This window comes from Lonchura striata, chromosome 2, assembly GCF_050655825.1.
Source record: "Lonchura striata isolate lonStrDom1 chromosome 2, ASM5065582v1, whole genome shotgun sequence".
NCBI classification, from domain to species: Eukaryota; Metazoa; Chordata; class Aves; order Passeriformes; family Estrildidae; genus Lonchura; species Lonchura striata.
In genome coordinates this window covers 106880545-106905702 of record NC_140704.1, presented here as the reverse complement: position 1 = coordinate 106905702, position 25158 = coordinate 106880545, and the positions used below count along the sequence as shown (strand labels likewise).

The following is a 25158-nucleotide window of genomic DNA, read 5'->3' as shown; positions in this document are numbered from 1 at the left end:
AAGAGCTATGCACAGTAATTTACATGGAAGATATGAGGCTACAGCCTGTGTGTTCATTAGGATACCACTACAAGGGTGAGAAACACTGAATGATTCAAGAAAATGATCTCCAGACAGAGGATTAAAAGGCAAATTTGGACATAATCAAATGCATCTGCAAAAGCAGTTATAATATGAAGTGCAATACCAATAATTTAAAAGTAAATTATTCAATTGAATAATAATGACCTTTTACTCAGGCTAATAAACCTCTGCAAGCATATGAAACACATAAAAGTGACTGCCTTTTTAAACGGAATAATAAAATTGATTGAATAAATGGTGCTTTAATGTATAATTCAGATTTTGCCATTAAGAAAATAATTTCTACTGATCTGCTTTAGTTTTGGTTTTTTTTTTTTTCATTCCTCAGTCAAGGGCCCTGCAAATACCTTTCTCAGAGACATAGAAAATTATCTCTCATAAATGAGGGTAGTGTTCTGAATTCTTCCTGTAAAAAGAAAAGACTGTATACCGCTGTTATTGTATAGAAATATGCATGAAAGGCAAATAATGGCATATGTATTTGCATCTGAGTAGGAGCATGATAGAAGAAGCAAGCAAAGGCTCAGGAGGAAAATAGAATGTGTAATGTCACGTGCCAGCTCTAGTTTTGAGCAGGGCATTAGAAAAGAATTGGTGGATCTCAGCGTTGTCATCTGATATTAGCTGTGCAGTTGACAGGGAAAAAAGGAACTGAAAGGCTGCAGGGCCTCTAGTCATATCTCATAATATATGACAACAGTACCACTTCTGTGTGTATCAAGTGATACAAGTGATCAAATGATAAAATTTTATAACCTTTCAGAGAACTGTATGCAGAATATTATTCTTGTCCTAAGAAGCACTGAAGTTTTCTCATCCTAAGCCTCACAGCAGCATAACTTTTGATCCATCTATTATTTTTGGTGGTGGTAGTGTTCTAAAAGACTAGAAAATGTGGGATCCACTCATGGAAAGGATCCTTTTCTTGCACAGTGGCTTTTCTATGGCTGTCACTCAGAGAAGCTCTCAAGGTGCTCAGAAAAACTCTTGAGGTGGACAAAAGAAAGGGCAAAAAAGAACGAAGTGGAAAGAATATAGTCAGGGGTCAAGTTGGTTGGGATAAATGTAATATACAATAGGGCTATAGAATTTGCTTTTCAGCTGTCATCAACTACACTGGTTGTACATTTGATCAGATCTGGTGAAAAGGCTCCACCTCTTATTTTAAATTGAAAAGAAAGCTGCATTCTGTGTAAAATTTAAAGTCTAGTCAATAAGCAAAGCTTTTGAAAACTGGAAGGCTTCAGGCTTTTGGCCTAACCAAAGTTAGTGATTCAGCCTTTGACTGAAAGGAAAAAAAAGTCTTCTTAAGTATTGCATTAATACCTGACTGAAATGTCTTGTACCTACTGCTCTGAGGCTACTCAGCTCTGGCACATGGGCCAGATTCTTAATGCCACTGGTAAATTCCCAAATACATTGCCTTGTCCCAGCATGTCACCTGACCAGAAACACCAGTCCCTTACATGAGCAAAGCAGCAAGAACCTACAAAGACCAATTTCCAAGATGTGGAAAGTTTCCAAGATGTGGAAAGTTTCCAGGATGTGGACTGAAGGGGCATTTCAAAACAGTTTTCCAACAGAGTCCAATTGAAACATCTTGAAATTTAGATTTAAAAGATTATTAATTGGGATGAAAAATATGCCAACTTTTTATTTTGGCCAATTTGCCAATATTTTCTCCATACTTTTTTCTCATTTCCATGAAAATCCTCTTTTTTGTCAACACAAAGAACACTTTCTAGTCATTTTACTATAAGAATATGCATTCTGCTGTTTAAACTTTTTGGAACATAAATGACATAATTTCTTGTTATGGTACAGGTAGCTTCAGGAAACCAGATGTTTCAGTTAATAATTTTAAATCAGAGAAGGAGAAGAAATCTAAAAAATATTACATTGATTTTGGAGGGATTTGGACTTATTATTTACTTCACTAGGTCAGCACATTACTTGAAAAAACATAACACAGCATATAAGTTCTTCAAGTAGAAAAATCATTGATACGTCAGCTTGTTTCCTTAAAGAAAAAAGCCTCAAAGATCTTCATCACATGAAAGATGGAAAGAAAGAAGGAGGGAGGGAGGGAGGGAGGAAGGAAGGAAGGAGGCAAGGAAGGAGGGAAGGGGAAAGGGAAGGAAGAGAAAATTATTTGATTTCACCAATTTTCAAGGGTAAATTTGCTGCACAGTCTCCAGACAGCAGTTCTTGAGTAATTCAAGGAGTGTTTTGAACTGCCCAGCACAGTTCTAATTAGTATTCATGAAAATAATTATATAAAAATAAAAATATATAATAATTCATAAAATATTAAGGAAACGTGTATTATTGTGTCACATGTTCTTCTGCCATTCTCACATTTGGGAGCTGAAATCTTGAAATAGTTACAGATGAAGGAAAACTCTATCTCTAGAAGGGCTTGTAATTATATGAGAATATATACTTTTCCCATTTTATATGTGGCAAAACCCATATTTAACAACTCAGTAAATGTTTAAATTGGAATAAGGCTTTAGATATATTGCTACAGAGGTAGCCTTTAATACACACATGTGGAGTAAGTCTGAAAATCCTTTTATAAAATTGCATGATCATTCCTATGTACAAGTAAGAGGCAGATTAATAATTATAAAATATGATGCTCCCTCACTGATTCCACGCATTTATCTGTGGTGCAACAAGAGCCCACCAGCCTCCAAAAACCACCCTTCAGCACTGCCCAGCAGAACAAATACCATCCTGTATTGGTACAGCCACCTACAGCACAGGATTATTTTGCAGGCTTAAATGACAAAGCATGAAATTTATATGCCAATGTATGTGGAGTCATATCATGCATGGCTAAAAAGGTGGTTTCCAGCAAGGCAAGAACTGTATCAACAGCTTCAGAAAAGGTCACTACAAATTATGCTGCCTCATAAAGTGAGGTTACCCAGGCAGAGTGAAAAGAAGACCAAAGGGCAGAGCTATATGTTTTCCTAGGGCTCGGAAGAGTTTCAGATGCCATAAATTCATTGCTGGATAGCCTGCTTTTAATTTATACTGCCCAGATATTAAAAAACAAAAATTAATCTTTTTATACAACAGTCTGAGGTAAATATGTATTGCTTCATTTTCTTTCTGCTCTCCAGCCTTTGCATCATTGGCATGTTCACAGAAACAATGAATTGATTTTCTCTTCCTGCAAAGGTAGCGTTGCCAGGTGTGGGTGGGCATCAAAATGTACAGAGGTTTTTATCTCTCACCCTCCATTTAAGGGGTGCAGGACAGCAGAGCCTGACAGGCTCCACAACCACTGGTGACAGGATGAGTAACATACCCAAAACTGGTGTCATGCCCCCAGCACTCACCTTCAAGGTAATAGGCAAGGCAGTGGTTATTCTCCAGACACTGTTCTCGTGGTTGATAGAGAGAGATGGATACAGAGAGCTCTAGATCATCTGCAGACTAATCTAAGCATGTGAAGTAAGGACAGTGAAGCTATAGGGTACCCAAATGCCTTCCTTTGCCTGGCCTTCCTTGCCTCTGCAGCATGTGTGCAGAGGGCACAGACCCCCATTTCTCAGCATAGTAAAACATTCAGATTTGCTGAGATGTGTCAGAGAAACAGCAACACACCTACATTGCCCTGTGACAAATGCTTTTGATGTCAGAAAATTCTTTCACCCTAGCTATCAAAATGTTCCACCTCAAAACAGGTATAAGCAGGACATGTTTAAAAGAATTCTTGCATTTTTTAGAAACAGCATGCCAAAATCAGCTAAAAGAAACTACCAAGTGTGAGTAACAGCAAAACTGTTACAGTAAAGAATTTGCTTCCATGTAGAAAATATGGTTATTATCATTATGCTTTTCTTGCTTGTTCTCTGTCCTTCTTTTTTTGTTGTTGTTGGTTTTTTGTTTGTTTGTTTTTTTGGGGGGGGTTGTTTGTTTGTTTGTTTGTTTGTTTTTTGTTTTGACATAACAAAAGTCTCTGTATGTATATATAGGTTTCCATACTGGCCCATGCATGTATACATACTTTCACTGCAGGAAACAACACAGGCTATTATCCATTCCTAAATTGTTTGTGTAAACAGAGAAGTCTGGTGTAGAGTAATCTAGTGTCCTGTTAATGGCATTGACCAGAGAGCTAAAAAATACAGAAGAATAAAACCTTTACTTTGGGAAATTCATTCAACCAAGTGTGACTTGGTTAAGATAATGCCTTTCCATATCTATTGCTATGCACAAGGGTCCTCTATATCTTTCAGCACACTTATGTTCTCTTTCCAGTTTGAAAATAACACTGTGAAGAATGGCATTTGTGTGTTCTGTCTACCTACAGATGAAGCCATTAAAATACTAACTATGAGTTCAGTTCAGTAAATGAAATCTCTCTGAGCACATGTATGTGTGCCTTTCTGTGTGTGTATGTTTGGAGGTATTTGGGAGGTTGTTACCATGCTTTGCAATGTAGTATATGAAGAATATGTATGGGTCAACTGAGAAGTAGCATATTCTGCAGCAAATAAAATTCTGATAATTCAGCATCTAAATGGGACTTTAAACATTTGATGGTTAATTATGTTGCTTTTGAATTACTTACACATCCTCTGTGGTTTTTACCATTAGATATCACAAAGTTCTGTGGCATTTTTATCAGTCTATGTGGGGATTTAAAATATAGAAGAATTCTAATTTGGTCTTTTGCTAAATTGATCAATAATCATACAAGAAGACACATTCATTTTCTGTCACTAAAAGTTTGGTAGCTCTCACAGTAAACAATTTGAAATGTGTTTTTTATCCCATAAAAGAAGAAGTTAAATTCTACACACCCTGCTTGTCTAAGAAAAATGTATATATCTGAATGCTTCTGGAGTCCATTTTGGCTTGAATGTTTGTAGGGGGCTCGAGTGAAATCTTCACACTAAATTCTCTGGGCTGCTCCTAGAGATAATTGATTAAAAACTTTATTTAACTTCAGAAGAAATTTAGTAGTGATTGTTAGTAAAAAGCTGATGTATGTCTTTTAATCCTGCCAGTCAATATCCATATTTTATTTGGATAAGCAAATATAACAGTCTTTACTATGAGCCTCTCTTATACTGTGTAAAATCACAAAGCCAGTATCTCTCAGATTTCTGGTACTGCATTTTCTAGTCCCACTTAGAGGAACAGAGATTGCCCTGGTCTAAATGATGCCACAGAGACTAGAAAACAGAAAGGAAATTAATGCCCTTAGAACTGGTGAATTTTCAGTTTCACAAAGCTCATGCCAGACATAGATTTATTTATAATTTGGCTCAAAGTTATGAATTTACAGCAGTTAAAATGTTTCATCTTTCTTGGACTAGCATGCAGATATTGGAGTGTATGAGTGAGAAAATTCATCCAGCATGTCCAAGTCATTATAGGGACCAACCTTAGGGGAGAATGTGGAAATTCACTCAGAGTCCTTCCTTATGTCTCAGGTGTCCATTAGAGAGGCTATTTAATATTCTTTAGCAAGGCTAATATATTGCAAAGCAGTGACATTTCAAGACTTCTCCATAAAGCTAATAGCCTTTCTCAGTAAGTAATTTTCGCATTTACATCAATTCAGCACAGTTTAGATTTGGATAAAGACAAGCATCGCTTTTCTCTTGCCACTGTTGCCAGGGTGATGATCACCAAACTGTCCCAACAGTCCTTCCTCTCTTGTTCACTCCCCAAACCAGCAGCTGGCTATTCTGAGGACGACTTGGACTTGTGTGCATATTCAACAGCAAATGCACTGCAGAAAAGCCCCGCAGTTGTCTTAACACAGTTGATAGAAGCGACCAAATATTTTAAAATATCAGACAATCAATAAATACAAGGAGAACAAAGGAAAAGGGATTACAACTTTAGAGGATGTTGCCAGCCATATCATCACTGTAGTAAGAAGCCAGGAAAACTGATTTACAGTTTCTCCTGAATAACTAGCTGCATTTTCCCATTAATTCTGTTGCTTTTTCCTTTCATTTGTCCATTCTTTTTTGATTATGCTTTCTCCTTCTTATTGCTCCCCACTCTCCTCCTTTTATTTTTTTGTTGTTTGTTTTCTATCTTTGTTTCTTATTAATGAGTTTCAACATTTTTAATTAAAGTTAACTGCTTGGCTGATGCCAATTCAACCTTCCTTTTCTGGATCTGGCATCCAAATCAAGTTAATCATTAGTAGAAGCCTCTCTTCATTAACTACACAGAGGGATAACAGAAAAAAAAAGAATAAAAAGACAAACAAAATAATAAGTGAAAAATGGAGAATAAACTTCAGGGAGCAGCAACCAGTCTGAAGAGCAGAGTATACTTTGCACTTAGTGGCATCTTTCTGTGTCCCTGTACCTCCTAAATCCTCCGTTTCCAATATTATTCTAGATGGATATTTATCTTAACCAGCTCCTGAAGGGCTATTGCAATGCTATTGCAATGTTAAAAGCATAGGAAAGAGTCCATGCACCACCATGAAGAAAGAAGAAGTCCTGTCCTCTCTTGACAGTCTCCAGAGATCCTCTTCTGTTTCCCATGAAACCTCCCATAAATTCACTGTCCCTGTTACTTTGGAAGTGAGGAATGTGGACCCCTGTTGTCATATTGCTACAGAATGATTTAGAAACACATAAAATGAGAACAGATTCTGTTGCCTAGCTCCAGATTTTACCATGTGCTGTAGACAGTGAGATTTATGTCTAGTTCTCCCTCTCCGCTGCAAAATTATGCCTGCCTCCCTCCCTTTCATGTCAGTCCTTTAAAAGGGAAGCTGCATTGAATCTGGAGCAACAATGCATAGCCACAATTACAGAGAGCAGTAACAATTATCCTGTTCACAGAGAGGTACTCACCTAAAATTCAGGATATGAGGAAAAAAGTAGAATAAAGAAAGGAAAGACAATAGGATCCAGTAAGGAGGCACAAATTTTCTTGCATGGTTTGGACTGACCTTGCTTCTGTGCGTGTGGGGTGTGAAGTTCAGAACTGCCCTGCCATGACTGTCAGGTGGTTTTTTTTTTTTGGGGGGGGGGGGAGGGGGTCTCCTTGCATGAGGCATTCACCCCAGCAAAGCAGGATGAAGGAAACAGCTCCTGTCAGCTTCACCACACTCTGAAAACAGTGGGGGCTGTAGGGGTGCAGCAGTGAAGAGGGATGGACCAGGGTACACAGCGTGTTATGGCATAAGGTGCAGTAACTGCATAATAGTAAAATCTATTCACTAGTTCTGGAAGGAACCAATCAAGGCAGAAAATAATGTTGTTGCTTACTGCTGGGTACCTGAAGGTGCATCCAGCTCCATGGAAGGTGGTGCCACATCAGTTTTGCATTTTAAGGAAGGACACAAAAACTCTCCTGCCTCCAAGGAGAACCTCCTGTTTCAGGATCCACAGAAACTTGGGGGTAGATCTGAACTGACTATGACAATCAGTTTTTAAGTCTCTTCTCAGTCTGACACTACAAAATACAAGTCAAACCACTGTACAGTATCATTGAACAAATGCAGATAGAGTTCTATTACATAAAAGTAGGGAAATAATATGACTAGAAGGACACTAATACATTATACTCATTACATGGTAGTTTGATGTCAAATATATTAAATATTAAGCAAAATATAATAATCCCTCTAGTAATGTAAAAATGTTCACATTTTTAATCTAGAAATCTCACTGATGAGGCATGATTGTTCAACATCCTATAAGGCAGCTTTCTAAATTATGCTATTCCCTGTGGCAAGTGCAGGACAGATCACAGACTTAATGGAAGGAGCATTTTCATTTTCCCTGTTGCACAGTGGGATTTACATTTCAGCCCTCCAGCAAGCAGAGTTACTCATGATACCTTCTAAATTAGTACCACCTCATAAGCTGCACTCAGGGTACTTCCTAAATTAACAAGTAATACATTTAGGAATCCCTGAAAGGCTCATTATCTCCTGTCTAATATATTATTATCACTGTATATAATTTCTGACACAGTGTGCCCATGCCTTCTTCTAGTGAAAGATTCCCATAGGTTAAATAGGGCATTGTAGAGGTCCATTTCTGGCTTCCCATTATACCTCTGCATCTACAGAGGAATTAAGGATAACTGCAAAAGGATAATTCCTCTGGCCTTTCAGTTTATGTACTTCTGTACTTGCAGAATAACAGCAGAAGTGCTGGTCCATTCTGTTATCATTTCTATTTGATGGTACAAAAATAAATGCTGCATTCATAACTCCATCTTCAGATGAAAGAGCTGTCATTCCAAGGTTAGGATATCTGCTTCCATATCCCAAGCCCTCCTGTCTGTTTTAGGTATCTACATTGCTGAAATCACCTTTGAGCTGCTCATGCACCTCTGTGCTACTGCTCATGATAGCAGCAGGAAACAACACAGGGAGAAGAAACGCTGATATTACAGTTCTCGTTGGGAAGAAGCTGCTCATTAATGTGCTCTCAGGCTGTCACACTTTGAGATGTTGGTCAAAGGTGTTTACCAAACTGAAAATCAAGGAAGCCTTGTCTGTGCTAAGAATTTAACTCATTGATGACAGAGCACAGCAGCAGCTGGAGCAGCACTCACACAGGATTAGTCAGGGCATAAAGATATTGCTAACAGCTTAATACACCAACCCCAAACCTTGTCTGAATTCTCTCTCCATGTGTTTTTACCCCAGAACATGCCTGTGGCACTGGGGTTCAGTTGCTCCAAAAGGTTTTGTTCACTTAACATCAGTGTCAGATGTCTTCATCCCACACAGAGGCTGCTGGCAGTGGAGAGCTGCTCCTAGGCAAACAGGATCCCTGCAGGCATTTGCTGTGACAAAGGCACCTGTGGACTGGTCATCCACAGCTTGCAGGGGTTACAGCCATTCCTTGCGTCTCAGACACAGCTGCCACAGCCATCCCTCACTGAAGTTCTGTTCTACTTTCCTCCAGCAGGTGTTAGGCAGAGCAAATGCTGAAATTTCTGACTTTAGATGGAATAACCACAATTTTATTTATTTAGGGTTTATTGTGAGACCTGGAATAAATTACATCTGTGAGCTTTTAATAATGTTTTTAACTGTAGTTAATAAGCATTGACATGAAGATGTCCATCACCTTCTTGGAAAAGGGCAGCCAAGAGTTTACACCATAGGAGGGTATAGTTTATTTCAGGCTCACAAGAAGTCATATATTATATTTCTTCATGGAGATACCTTCCAGCTGCTCAGTGAGGTAACAAAGAAACAAATCCATCTACAGATTCCTTGTTACTTCTTTTGTGAATAGCCACCAATTTCATTGTAAACAATTTAACAAAGACACATTGAGCTAATTTTAACCCTACGACTTTGATGAGTTTAGTCCATTGACTTTGTGGAGGCAAATACAGAGCTGAGTCTTGTTTTTGATTAAGCTCATGAGTACAAAAAACTCTCTCAAAAATTGCCACTGTTGGACCTCAGCCAGCAGAGGCCTATAACTAAATAATAAGAACTTTTTATTACACTTTGATTATAATGGTCTGTTGGCTAATTATGCACAAAATGAATGTCTCTTATTTTTAATAGATAATCTTGCATCTATTTTTAAAGAACAAAGTCTCTTCTCTCCATTTTTGAAGGTACTGCTAACCAGTTTAAATACAGTATATTGGATTCCCGTATGACTAAATTTGATTTGCAACAAGAAACAGATCAACAGATTTTTCTTATCTCAATGCAAATATTCCCCATCCATGTGAATTAGGAGTCTCAGTAAACTCTGAGTTGACTCTCACAAACTCCTAGAATTCAATTTCCTGAGCAGGAGACAGTATAGATTAGTTTGATTTCTAATAAATTTCAACCCTCCCAAGGTAGCTACTGCCAGCAGTGTCTCCTTTTCAGAGCTGTAGCTCTCAAAATATAGGAGTCAGATACTGAGATTAATAATTGATGTGAAGTCTCCAGATCTTATATCTATTCCAATCTAAAGTAATCATATAAACTTTCAAGAAGCCAAAAAAAGAGTCCAAGTCAGAAGAAATGCATCCTTGATGTAGCCTGTGTGTGCTAAGACACAAGATTCCGGTACTTTAGTGATGGAATGTGTTCATTCACTACCACTAGAGACTGGGATTCATATTTTGAACCCATGCAGGAGCTGACTTGAGTCCCTAGAATTTATGTCTCCCCATAGCAAACACTCCATAACAAACTTTTCTCTTTCTGAAATTCAAATTTGGACCCTTAATTGTGAAGATCAGGTCTACAATATGAAGCATCTCTGGGTTACCACAGAGCATCTGTTGCACCAGAATCCCACACTGACTAATTCCAGGAGTCTTACCTCCATGCGTTGTTAATGAGTGCAGGAACAGTAGCAGAACACATGGAGGACAGCTTGAAAGTCTGCAAATCAGCAGGAAACCAAAGTTGAACATCCCCAGCAGATAAACTGCCCAGACCCAGTAGCAAGGTACAAAAAGAGTCAGTGCCTGAAGAGTGGTCTAATGAGGAAAATTAGTAGATGGTGGAATATGCCAAGAGCAGCCTTTTGACTACAAACACTTTTGAAGCCAAATATCCTAGTATGGGGGATTTTTTTTAATGGGGCCTGTTAAATCAGTACCTCCTAGGCTAATGATGATAGATAATCCCTCCTGCAAAACATCCTTAAGAAATAGGCTAAACATCCAGAAGGACATCATATGTAAGGGAATAATTTAATCAAAAACATTCCTGATCTGTCCTGGATATGCTTTTGAGGAAGCCTTCCAAAAAGTAAGAGTGTTGAATAGAGACTAAAATTATTAGATGCATAAACATGAATATGTGAGTTATAGAATTAAATCCACCACAATTGTGCATTGAGTGGCTACACCTGTATTTTATGAGTTCTGTCAGATTCAATATTTAGAAATGAGTTTTGAGAGCTATGATGGAAGGCATTATAAAAAATTCATAATATTGATTAGAATTTTCTGCTATAATTGCTCCAGATAAGATAATGCATAAAGGCATTCAGAGATGTAATGAACACGGTGAAAAGGACTGTGTTTAAAAACATGGATTGAAACTGACACCAGATTTGCACAAGTAACAGAAAGCCCTTTTACAAGGTGACATAAATACATCATAGGAAAGGGATTGGACTGCAGCTGTTTGATTGCTTGCACATGTACAGTGCCCATCTCACTGATGGACAGCTTTAGAGTTGACTGATCTTTCAAAAGTGCCTACCCAGAGGGTCCTGCTACACTGAGAGAGAGAAAACCATTTATTAATTTTTTTTTTAACAGGGAATGCCTTTAGCAACAATAGTCCAGACCTGCTTTGTCAGGAGGCCTATAGACACAGTTAGGTACATAGGCTGGGCTGGAGGGAAGGCTGGATTTCATCTTGCCCTCCTCAGCTCAGTGCTACATGGGGGTTCTCAGATTTACCATCTCTGCAGCAGAGCAGGAGACAGCTGAAATCATTTGGCTTTAAGAGGGGAGTATGCAGCAGATGGCACTGTTGCTTTAGCAGTCCTGCATCCGTTTCTTTTTCCCTTTGTAGGAAGTCACAGGTACAATTTTCCTTCCAATCGTCTCTCTTTCTGTGGGATTTTACCCTTTTTTTTTTTTTTTTTTTTTTTTTTTTTTTTTTTTGTAATCGGTTCCATCCACACTCAAATGTGATGCTTCTGTGTCAGGGTCCCTCAGTATGAGCATCAGCTGGGCAGTCCTGATTACACCCCACTCCTTATTTGCCACCACAACTCCTAGCATTTGATTTATGTAGAGAAACCCTTGCTTTTGCGTAATAATTTATTCCCATTGGTTCCTATGTATGCCAAATTTAATTAGTTTGTTACATTTTGGTAGTGTTTTTTCTCAGACATTAACAGCATCTTGGGGAAGCTGAACACGTTTCTTCCATGTCTTTTCACTTGGAGCACACATGGACTTTTATCTCTTTCCATAACTTTGTCTCAGTGATTTTTTTGCTTGGTTTTTGATGCAAGATGCCTTGAGGTTTATCTCCACTCATTTTAAAATTTTTATGCCAAGCAATTTTTAAAAGGCTAATCCTTCTGTGTTTTCCTTACCTCCTTATAACTTGTCATTTAGATGTTAAATTAGTTTAGACTTTCCTAGATGTGTTTTAATTAGTGAGATACTTCTTTATTTACCACTAACTGTATATGCATGAGCTGGCTTTTTAATGCAGTCCTATCCTGAAAGCTGCTGAAATCGTCCACTAAATCAACCAGCATCAGGACAAATGGAATGTTATGGAAGATAAAATCTTACAAGAAAAAAAAAAAAGTAATTGCAACTGCTTTATGTCTGTCCTAGGAAATGCTTAACTCTACCCTTTTAAAAATCATAGGCTTGGTGCCAAAATGTGTAATCCTGAGGTGCCTGGTCACCTGCATGGAAACTGAAACCCACTATTTGGTACCACTGAAAAAAAATAGTTTGGTGTTTCAGATCAGGAAGGTAAGAGTCCTATAAGGGGAATGGGAGCCTCCTAGTACAGGTATTAGGAAGCTCTGGGCACAGAGATGTGTCTGAATCATTCCCCACAGCTCAGATCCTGTGTCCTGAACCAAAGATGCCAACAAGAACTGCTGTGCCCCTGAATCCAACAGGTAGAACTCTTGTCTGAGGGTAGTGACCCCCATAGCTTCTGTGCTTGAGCTAAGCATAGAGCACTCTTTTACTCTGGAACATTGGAGGAATGTGGGAGGTGTGGGTACTGGCACATAATTTATATTTGTCTGAGTAGTAGGAAACCTTCCCACCAAGCTGAGATTTCCCATTCCATATTTTTATGTCTTGCTGTGGAGTGTGGGAGCAGTAAAGAAATAAAAGTTACCTTTATGGAAGACACAATGTCAAAGCAAGCCTGGCAGGAGATCCTGGATGTCAGCATCCCCAGGTGGTTGAGGCATTGCTCTTCTTTGCACCTCAGCTTCCCAGTACTTTATGTCAAAAAGAAGGTGGCAAAATGCCAGCAGGATTAAGTGACTGCTGAGTGCCAAGGTCACATCATAGGTTTGAAATTAGACACTAAATCCTGTTTTGATAACCAAAGTTGTATCTATACTGTGTAAGGCAGGAGCTCTTCCCACCTCCTGTTGAGATAAGCCATAATCATGCTCTGCTGTCATTGTGAGACAAATATGCTGTCCATCATCTTTTTGAGGGGTTCCTTTATGCCCTGAGTTTCTTGCAGGGTGACACAGTGAAATTCAGTATATCCCAACCTAGATCTGTTGGGCACAGGATTACTGAAAGTACTACATTCCTCATCACCTTTGCTTGTAGCTTTGAGCTAGAAACATAAGTGAGCCCCTGAAGTTCAAGACAGATTTTGTATCTGTCTGAAGCCCACACATCTTCCCAAATTCTAAATCTAAATGGGTCTCAAGGCATGAAAACGCTTGGTGCTGCATGTGGGAGCAGTGGACTGGCTGAAATGGGAACACCCATGACTGCAGGTGCCAGGAGCCTCCTGGCTGCTAGGACCATGCAAAGCATAGGAGCTACTAATTTGGCATGAAATTCTAAAAGTCTGTGCTGCCCTTTTGACACCCTGTAAATATTTGGTCATTTTCTTTGTTACAGGAGTTAATTGACATTAAGGGGTTTAGAGAGTGAAGACCTATATTTCATTTCTCCCTTCGAAATTTAGGAATTTTCCTCACAGCACAGAAATATTCATCCTCTTAGGCAAGAAATGTTGCCCTTTCAGTCTGTGTCTGGCTGCATTTAGCATAAAAATTAATTTTACTATGAAAGCAATCTCAAGAAAAAAACCTGTGTGTGTGTTTTCTAAGAGAATGAACGTGGAAGAAAAATCAGACAAAACAAAATAAAATAAATGCAAAATCTTTAGATTGAATTATGTAATCCTTACTCACATGAATATTAACTGGAACTATCCTCATGAGTAAATGTTGAAAAAGCGAATCAGTATCTCATAGGCTTGCTTTTGTTTGAAGACAGCTGGAAAACAATGTATTCTTTAATGACATATGCATGTTAATACAAATTGTATACTCTCCACTAATCTAATTCTCATGAAATGAGCACATCCATCATGGAAATTAAACAATAACTTCTTACTTGAACAAATTCTGCAATGAATATTTTACAAAAATAATTAAGAGATAATGTCAATTGGCTAGAACTTTATCATAAGAGAATGGTCTCCATTAGTAAGATTAAGACAAATTATGGAAAGTTATAAAATAAAATCCCATTAATAGTTTTTCAAACTATGACGCATATTTTTTTACAATATTTTATTATATTGATATTTTTTCTATTAAATCACTTGATTGAGAATTGTTTTAGACAGCTGAGTGATAATGGTCCTCTGTAACATTTTGGAAAATCTGGGTCCTGACAAGCTTCAAGAACATTTTTTTCCCCTAGCCAACAGTCAGTTCTATCAATAAAATAATAATTTCTTATTAATGTCCTATATATATTTGAAGAAGGCTATTTGATTTCTTTAGATAGTTAACTAGAAATAACAAGACATGCTTTGACAACATCACCACCCACTCATTTCTTCAGAAATGTCCATAAGAAAGGAATAAAAGAGGTATTTTTAAGCATCAAAAAACCGCTTGCTAATATTTGGTTTCAAATACATAAAGAGGTAGGTTTGGTTCTTATTTAATCTCAAACTTTTCCTTGGGGCAGAAAACACTGACATTTTCATTCCTCTTAGGTATAATGGATTTTGCCATATTTTCTTCATATTGGCTGCCTCATCTCCTGCACGGCAAAGACAAGCAATGTTTTGCAAAAAATACAAAATGCCTAATAGCCTCTGGGATTCTGCTCAGAGCTGGAAGCCAGCATTTAACTCTAAATTCTGCCAAGTCTTGTGTATGTTTCCTAGTAGATCCCAGCCTTTGTTTTAGATTTACAGCTGTCGTTCTAGGAAGCTAACAGATTTTACAAGTAATTTAAGTGCAAAGCTTCACAGGTTTACCTCATGTAGAGGTGGAGACTCTATTTGAATACAGAAACCTGCATTCAAATTGTCAAGAGCCCTGATGTGGTTAGAAAGTCTAACACTGTGCAGAAGTTCAGAGTACCAGCTATGAGAAACACAACTTCATTTCTCTGCCATAGCCAGTGAAAATCAATATTCTAAATTTTCATATCGCAGAGAATGCTGCTACATACCCAATTTAAGCTGATTGCCTGGAATAGCTAAGAAGAAGCAAAGCTGGAAAGACTTAGCACTTGTTGGTAAAGACATTTCTTCTTGAACAAGAGTTTCACACATCTGTGAGAGTCATTAGAAAAAACTTCCTTCACCTGAGTTATAGTTGACCATGTAGATCTTCTGCGTGTACAGGTAGGATCTTTTGTGCTCACTTCTCACCTCTTCATTTTTTTTATTTGTATGTGATAGAATTGCTTCAAGAGCAATTGGAGAAGGACCTGCCACCCCTGGCTAGTTTATGAGCTAGGCCAGTCATTCCTTTATCAGGGTCACAACAGAGAAGAGAATTGAGCCTCAGTTTCTGGTCTTCAAGGTGAGAGTTTTCAGCCTGTAATATATCATAGAATCATAAATATCCTGGCTTGGAAGGCTCCCACAAGGATCATTGAAATCCACCTCTCTGCTCTGCACAGGACAGGCCCAAGAATCACATCTGTGCCCAGTGCATTATCTAAACCCTTCTTGAACCCTGTTAGGCTGGTGCTGTGGCCACTTCCCTGGGGCGCCTGTTCCAACACACAACCACCCTTTTGGTGGTTTTCCTTTTCCTAATATTCAATATAAACCTCCCCTGACTCAGCTTTGTGCCATTCTTTCTGGTCCTGTCACTGTCACCACAGAGCAGAGATCAGTGCCTGCCCCTCCTCTTCCCCTCACAAGGGGGAATGCAATGTGGTCTCCCCTCTTCTCCAGGCTGAACAGACCAAGCGACCTCAGCCACTCCTCACACAGCTTCCACTCAAGGCCTTCACTGTCCTCGTTGCCTTCCTTTGGGTGCTTTCTAATAGTTTTATACCTTTTTTACATTGCAGTGCCCAAACCTGCACACAGCACTGGAGGTGAGGCTGCCCCAGCTCGAGCAGAGCAGGACAATCCCCTCCCTTGCCCGGCTGGCCATGCTATGCCTGATGCCTCCAGGACAGGGCTGGCCCTCCTGGCTGCCAGGACACTGCTGGGTCATGTTCAGCTTGCCATCAACAGGATCCCCACATACCATGTGTATATACATATATGTGTATATGTGTGTGTGTGTGTGTGTGCGCATATGTGTATGTGTGTGTGTGTAAATTGAGAAGAATTACCTCTTTTAATGGGAACTAGTGAGTACTCCAGGTTGTGAAGACAGTCAGCTCCAGCTAATGGCAACTGGTCCTTTCAGAGACCATCTTCTTGACTGCATCAAGCTCCTCAGTGTGGGGAGCTGGCAGGCACAAGCCCCAGCACCTTGCAGAGTTTTGATGTCTCTGAGGATCTGATGAATGTGAGCCCCTGATAATTACTACTTGGACTTAAATCCAAGATAAAGTTTAGAACCAAGCTGAAGCAATTATTACCTTCTCCAGATGTTATAAATGTTCTGATTGATGATATAAATGCCATTAACAATAAGAGGTTTGGTTTGAATGTTTTTTTTTTTTTTAGATAGCAGTGGCAGTTGTACACAATGAATTATTTGACTCATTATTTTTACTTTTGACATTGTCATTAACTGTAGCTATAAAAAATGCATTTTGCCTCTTTTAGACCTAATCTTGCTTTCATTTAAGTTAATGGCTAAATTGCTATTGACTGTGGTAGAATGAGCTCTATGCCTCTATATATTAAACTGCTGTAATGTAATTGCTTCACTATATGGATCAGTGTTTGTAATACAGGATTTAAGTTAATAATCCTTTTTATATTGCTATATATGTGAAAGGCAAATTTATAATACAGAAATAATATGGTCAGTGTTGTCAATATGAAAGATAAAGTCATACAACTTGCATTTTCCATAACAAATGTGCAGATTCTAATTAGAACTAAAATGAGCACTGCCTATGGATTTATCTTAACTCATAAGGATTATCTTCTGCTTTATAATATGAATGCAGGCTTTATAAATTGAGAAGTAATAATGAACTTCCAGGTTGATTAAAGTTGTCAGAGTAACTGGGGCAAGTTACAGCTTGAAGCCCATTGGTGAAGCGAGTTTTAAAAATACATCCTTGCTTATCTTGACTCACATTCTGCCTCATTTGATAGGCTCAGGGCTTCACCTCTGTGAAAGAAAAGATGTGGTACATCATGTTTTGAAGAACATAAGCAGATTTGATAGAAGTCTGGAAGTAAGGGCCTACTTTCATGTAAATGGAAATTTAAGACTGCATGGATTTCACTCCTCTCAAGCAATCATCACGGACCATGTTTCTTGGAAAAAAAAAGAGACTCATTTCAGGTAAGCTCATTGTTAACACTTTAGATTCTGACCTTTCATCAATCAGTAAATTCTTCTGAGTTTTTTACAAGCATGCAATATATTTGGCAATGCTGCACAAGGCCTTTGCAAAGGGGCAAATCAGTATTATTATTTATGTAGTCAGCCTATATTTGCAGATATTTGTTACCACAAACCTGAAGTAATTTATTATTGAGGTCATAGGACATTAATAGATCAAGTGTCTGGTAACAGGGACAATATTTCTCTGTTTAGTTTGCTACATAAGTAAATATGCTGTCTAATAGATAAAGTGGAAAGAGACTATAATTTAGTCAACAAAAAAAACCCCAAAACCACACTGGAGATAGGTATGTAGAGACTTCCACAGATAAAACTAACATTTCCTGAGAAGGAACTAATTCTGGTTTGTGCTGCCACTGTCAAAATAGAAGACAGCTACAGAACACTAAACTACTCATTAATACTATTACCACAGGCAAAGGTTTACCAGCAACAACACTCTAGCATGTCCTTACACGGGAACTATTACTCCCACCTCTCTTTAGTAGCATAGTCATTACTTACATGTTCAATCAGTGCTGCACATTCCCTTGTGCCCTGCACTGAAGAAGCAACCATGAAGAAAAGGTTTGGCAGTACTGGTGAAATTAATGTCCTCCTCCTCCTGGTCCTCATGGCCCACAGTAGCCATGACATCATGTAAGGATGAGGTTGCTGGATCTGCATAATGTTCCCTGTATACTTGAGCTTGGGGTTGCTGGTTTCTGTGAACATCCCTCTTACACATGAAACATGTCTCTAATGTTCTCTGGCTTGCATGTCTTTGAGTAGAGTAGTTACCCAGTCAAAAAATGTAAGGTAGGGCCACAGAGCCAACCTTTATTATGAACAGTGTATGTGTAATTGTGAAACATAAGCCTCTGGGAAGTGACCAAGCCTCTTGCCTTTAAAATAAAAATAAAGAATTTTATTCAGTTGAAGAACTCTCACAGCAGAGCTGGGAATGCCTCCCTTTCACTTTCTCCTGCCCTCACATAGCTGCAGACTGACAATCAACAAATGTCCTAAGATATTAGACACTCTTCAGGCTTAGGGGTGGGATAGGGTGAATAGCTTTTGAGCAAACATTTGCTTCCATGAAGAGCTCGCAAACTGGTACTAATGTATAAAGAGACAGTAAGCGTCCTCTGCCTTGCCCAGCTCTTTTTGAAAAAAAGTCTGTCCATACCCACTTTCAGCTGGTGCTAGACTGTTTCCTTCCTGTGAGGAGAGAAATACAAGTGCTCTTCATCCACTTCTCCTGTCTCAAGAACAGTAGACCTAAGGCAGAGCTCTGCTTGCATAACTCTGCTCTGTCTCTTGGCATAGGTGAGTCTCTTCTCATATCCCAGATCCATGTGCTTATTCCACTGAGAGCCTACAGGATCACCATATTTCAAAGTGGGATTAGGGCTGAATTTTTCATGCCCCAAGCCAAACTGCCAGGATGCAAACTTGCACTCAGACACTGTGTTTAATCAACCTCCAGAAAGTGACAGGGCAGAAAATATAAATGTCTCCTGCCCCTGGTGCTACACCATTACATTAAACCTCCTTCCTGTGTGTAAATCGTAATCTACTAATCTTTGTAGTTCTTGCATTGGTTAAACTAGCTATATGGATATGAATCAGGAGTTTAGAACAGGCTTATAGAAACTGTTTTCTAATTCTAATTAGTTCTGCTCAGTTTTATAGAATGTGTATACTTTTGCTTTTCTTTCTTCCTGGTCAGTTAAAATACCTATGTGAATAAATAGTTTCAAAGAAGACTTGTATTATAGGAAGGTTGTATCAGAAGGGATTTTTGGAGGTCAACCAGTCCAAATTCTTGCTACAAAGCAGGAGTGATTTCAAAGTCCAATTAGGGTTGCTCAGGGCCTTTACCTGTCAAATTTTAAAATCTCCAGTGATGGAGTTTCCAGAAACTTTCTTGGCTTCAAGACTTAAGCAGATTTTCTTCACAGAAGAGTGTTTCTAATATCTAGTCCAGATTTCCCTGGGTGCAAACTTGTTATTCTATTTCTCCTTGTTCCTCTGAGTCGGGTTTGGATTCTCCTGTCTGTAACTCCCCCTTAGGCAGTGGAAGGTAGTTATCACTCAGCTTCCTCTCCTTCAATCCACAGCTCCCTTTCCATACATGTCATGTCCTCCAGCTGCCAAGCAACTCGATAGTGCTCCACTGTACCTGGTCCAGCTTGTCCTTGTCTCTTTTGAACTGGGTGTCCCTGCAATGAGTGAAGTATTTCCTGTGAAGCCCCTCCAGTTCTGTGGGAATAATTCTTTTTCCCATTCGCTGGCTACACCTGGGCTAAAGCAGCCCAACCAGAGGTTCACTTGCACTGCTGCAAGGGTGCATTGCTGACTCCTGTGCAATTTGCCATCTCCAAAGGCCTCAGGCCATTTTCTGCAGAGCTGCCTTTTTGCCAGTCCCAAGTCTGTGTTACAGCTCAGGGTTACTCCATCTTAGGGAAGGACTTTGCATCTGCTGTTAAACTTTACAATTCTCCTGGAAAATAATTTCTCCTGCTTGTGGAGCCTTGCATGATAGTGTCAGCCATGACCTTCACTGCAGTGATGCCTCCCCCTAATTTAGCTCTAGATATGAGCTTCCTTGTGGTGTTAAATCAGTCAGGATGGTGATGAATAGCATTTAGAGAATGTTAAATGTTGTCAACCTCCACTACCACCAGTTCCTTTCAGTTAGACTTCCTTACATCCAACAAAATGTAGCAAAATATCAATTTCTTTAGGCTCTTTTTTCTTTGATTTGGCAGTGATGGTTGTTGTTTTATTGCTACACTTCTAGCAGGAAATCCATGGAAGTGTTTCCACCATTTTTATGATTTGTAAAATCTTTATGATTTATAAGCGAATTTACTTCTGCATTGCATTCAACCAGAATACCTGTTTATCAGATAGATAGTGGTAACAGTAACAGTGCTAATGCTACTAAATTTTGAATATACCTTAAACCAACATATGCCTGTGTGCATTTTGGTATTTTCCAAGAAAATAAGCACAAAAGTTCCCTCCTGACAATAATGGAAGATGAGGTATTTGTGGAAAAAAAGGCAGCTAAAATCTGACAACTCCTGTCTAACTGCCTCATCTATTGAGATTGCAGCAGTAAGGTCAGTTGTATATTTCACTCTTATATATTCCTAATTCATTCTGCAGGTACACATACGTGCATATACCCATACACACATGTGCATGTGTGCTCACACTTCTCTCATTCTCTCCCCCTGTATTTTCTGTTTCTTGTAACTGTCTTTAAATATGCTGAATTGCAAAAATTATTCTTTTATTCTTTAGTGCAAAACTACTTTTTATTTGTCCTTATTAGTCTATTCAAAGCTTTCAGCTTTTGATACAGAGGGATTTTAAATGTAGTCAATTTTTTTCAGTTTTTTGTTGGTTAGGAGGGAAAAAAGTTTCTTAGAAGCTATCATTTTCAGCTTTTAACTATATTATAATAATAAGGTTTACTTTTAAAAAATCAAATGCCTAAATCTTTCTTCTGATTTTGCATAAAATAAGCTTTTTCCCTTCTTCTTCCTCACAAAGTATAATTGACGAACTCCAAAAGTAAGCTCAGCTGATATTGTTCCTATTTTCAGTCCCCCTCATTCATAACCATTTGTATATACAGACTTCAGCATCTTTATCACCCACATTTCAGAAACTTTTACTGCTGTCTCTAGAGGTTGTCCCCATTCTTACTAAGTTAAAAGGTATTAGAAATCAAATACCATTAGCAACAATGCTCCTTTGCTGAACACTCTGGATGGCTGAGGAGGAGGATGATTCTACTCTCAGCCATTTCTGCAGCTCCCAAAACAATAGAATTACTCAGTGTAGGCTGCTTGATTTCTGCACTAATCATACTGAGTGTACCAGGTCAGTATGCAAGGCTTTATTTCCCCTTTTTTTCCACTCTGTGTACATAAGTGAATTAAGGGTTTTTTGTTTGCTTGTGTCCAGAACCAGGTTCAAGATCTTTGCTAAACTGGTTAAGTCACCAAGATTTCTAGGCAAGCATTTCTAATAACTGCTCTGGAGTGCTGTTTGCTGACTATAACCACCTTAAAGCTCCTCAGCAGCTGCCTCTCCCCTGCAGACATGGATTCCTCCCTATTCCTAGTGCAGGAATGTGGGTTTTGCAACACTGAGAGAACAAACTTCCTTCTCTCCCTTCATTTATGGGAACCTCACAATGTGGTATTTGAAAGCTGAGTGACACTCACTTAACTCCAGTGAACTGATTTTTATAATTCTTTTATCTTCCTGATCACTTTTGCAATGGAAAAGACTGATGTTATTTTAGACTGAAAGATGAGACTTTCCAGTGTGCCTTCAAACTGGGTGTGGGCAGTGCAGTCAGAGGGTTTAGGGACATCAGAAATGCCAGCAGTAAAAGGATGGCATGCAGCAACAAGTTTTTATAATCTCCAAAATCCCACCTTCTCTTCTATTTGCTCTCAGTTTACTAAGAAATAGGAAAACATTCCTGCTGTTCCAGGAACACATTTCAGCCAAACCATAAGGACATCATCAGGTCAAAATACTCCCAATTAAAAGTTAAATAAATTATGCCACTTATCCTGAAATCACAGCAAAAGCTACACATTAAAAAACACACCCCAAACAAAGGAAGAACCTCCCTCCCCCCTCCAACAAACCAGCGGTGTCCAAGCAAGTTTGCTGTTACAGATGCTGTAGATACATGTGTTACTGCTCCATTTGACTTACACGTGGGACTGTAGCAAATTGAAAGGAAAATCGCATCAGGTTATGCCAAGTCAACCAGAGAAATGTATTGTGTCTCCTTAAATGCATCCTTTCTCCCTGCTTCAGCTGAAAAGTGCCACAGCTGTGCTTATGCTGCTGGCAGTGCTGCGTGTGTGCTAGGCTTGGACTTCTCAGAACTGAGTTACCTTGGAAGAGCTGCCCCTAGAAATGCTGATCTGTACCCGGCCCCTCCAGGGCACTTGTGATTGCCCTGAAGGTGAGAGACCCAAGCTTCAATAAATTCTTCTAGAAATTCAGGGCAAGTACAGCACTGTCAAACAAGAGAGATTTAGTCAATTTAAAAGTATGAACTCACCATATGTTTTGTGAGTGCATAAAATAGCATTATTAGCATGAATAAAACTGTCATGGTTGCAACATATGTGATTATTTGCTATATGTGGTATTCATTTATGTACATTCTGGAGAGGTGTGGAAGTGTTTACAAAAGGATTCACATATTACCAGCAGTGACAGCTACATTCAAAATTGTCTATTACCAAATACAGGTTTTCATCTGCTTTTAACTTTTTGATCTTTTCGTTGTTTTTTTTTATGCCTGAAGCTTGATTTTGGGAGTGGGAGGGAGCAAATATTTCTGTTACTGAACTCAGCTATTAAATAGAGACATTTCTTTGCCCTAATGAAAATATATTTTGAAGAAGTTAACCTATTCATAAAATAATATTTCTATGGTATATTCAAGATTCAGACCAACCAACCAACCAACACATAAAACAATCAAATGGGGGGTTGGATAAGCAAGATGCACTGAATAATTATCCACTGTGTGGCCTTCCTTCAATTGTGTTCACTGAGACACGGAACCCGAAGGAAACTAAGGGAATGTGTTTGCTACAACCTCTAGCAGAACAGAGGAGAGCTTTGCTAAGCAGCAGTTTGCTCAGAGACTGTCAAGCAACAGAGAAGGTGGGCATTGCCCCCATAAGCCACGAATATTCAGTAGCTAACCATCAACATTTTAACAACAGTCAATAAGAGGCATAAAAAGGAATTGGGTATTAACACAAAGTTAAATTCTCCAGTGCTTTCAGACACACCTGGAGAAAAATTCCAAGTCCTTGAAATATCTTGGTCAAGGACATATCAAGCAATCACTGCTGCTTCCTTTTACTGTCCAGCTTCTGGAGGCAGGACTGAAAACTGTATGTCCTCTGAAATGTGTTCTCCTTTGCTATTGGTCTCTTGCACTTTTCAGTGCTTTCTCTATGTTCCTCCTGGAGTGTTGCTTGCCTAACAGCGTTTCAGAATTCAGAACTCAGTTGAAATATGACCAGCCAAATACCAGCATTTTCTGTAGTGACCTAAATGTTGTTTGTCCTTTTGTCTCTTTCTGATTGCAAGGGGTTAAGTTGTAACCAAATAGCTATGCCTTCACAACATTTCCAGGCAATTCCTTTTGTTTCCTCAGAGCTTGCACTGAAGTCAGAAGAATCTACTCAAATCTTTTCTTAGCCCCATTAACTGGTGAGTGATAAAGAGCTATGCTCTGAAATATAATTTCTTACTTCATGAATGCTAAGCTCTTTCAGAAACAGATGGAGGTTAGCTCTCTGGGAGAAAAAAAGAAAACCACAGCAATTTTGTGATGCTCAATATAACAATTCTTGAAGGAAGTCTCCTTTCATATTTAAAATAATTTGCTATTTAAACAAGCTGGTACATTTAGCACCACCCAGGTGGTGACGAACCACTTCTCTGGAGGTTCTGACTGCTTCTCAGACTGCCTGCTCTCTAAGCACACGTATCAGTCCTTGGGAAAAATCTGTTAATATAATTTTACCTCTTTGCCAGAAAAAATGCTAATCCAGTCCTAGGAGCTCTATTTAACTTTCGCTTCAGCTATAATATTGTCAATTTAAAAGGTACTGGATTTTGGATCTCATAAGAAATCACACAGGATGGAGCATGAAATCTGGAAATCCAAGGTTTTAAAGAAATCAGTTATATAAAATTCACTTTGTTGGTTCTTTTTTTCCTACGGGATGTTAGCCTTCTGATCAGCTGACATGAGCAAAAAAGTAGCCCAGTAATACTGTGAAAGGTAAAACTGAGTTCAAGTGGTAATGCTGCATTTTCTACACTTGGCACCCATTACTGTCCATAATACATATGTTTGCAATGTTTTCTGATTTCATTTACCCTGATGTAAACTCCAGAGTAAATCTGTTATGAACATGATTATTTTGGTTTTGTCCCCGTAGAAGCAAACAAAGGATTTATCCTTCTGTTGATTTCCCCCTGTAACAAGAAGAATTATTATCACAAAATGATGGAGTGCAATGTTTCTGATTATGCTAATAATAAACCCAAAAGAAATCCTTCAATCTTACATGGCCATAAGCAGCAGAACAAATTTTCTTGCATGCATGTTAAACAGCAGTTTATTCCCTTTCTTTTTCAGACAGGTTTAGAAGGTAAGCTGATACAAGAAAGTGACAGCCAAATCTGTAAATTCTCTCTCCCCATTATCCATGTCTGCCGAGGTACCATCTAGTGTAGCAGTAGGTACTTATGAGGTATTGCTATGTCCTTAATATTGTTGGTTTTAATTACTTTTCATTACTTATCCAGTATCAAAAAACATGCTTAATACTCTCATAAAACCAAACTGGGACATGATTTCAGCCCAAATGTAAATAATTTATAACTATGTACTATAGATGAGCAAAATTCTTCTTTCATGTTCACAGAGGAGCTGTCCCTGCACAAGCAGTAGTGAATGTGCTTTAGGTTGGTCTTCTCAAATAGTTTAAGTAGCAATAGTTTATTTTATACTAGATTTTAGCACTGCTTACAACTGCTGGGACACAGC

The 25158-nt window shown here is 38.7% G+C and overlaps 1 long non-coding RNA gene across 3 annotated transcripts in view; it reads right to left on the bottom strand.

Annotated features, from left to right (window-relative positions):
- Window positions 1–378: 378 nt before the first annotated feature.
- Window positions 379–25158, bottom strand: part of LOC110467856 (uncharacterized) — a 96412-nt gene continuing 71632 nt past the window's right edge. For all 3 annotated transcript variants that reach the window (XR_014953396.1, XR_014953397.1, XR_014953398.1), the window contains one exon: window positions 379–25158. This exon is cut by the window's right edge. This is a non-coding gene — a long non-coding RNA (uncharacterized LOC110467856).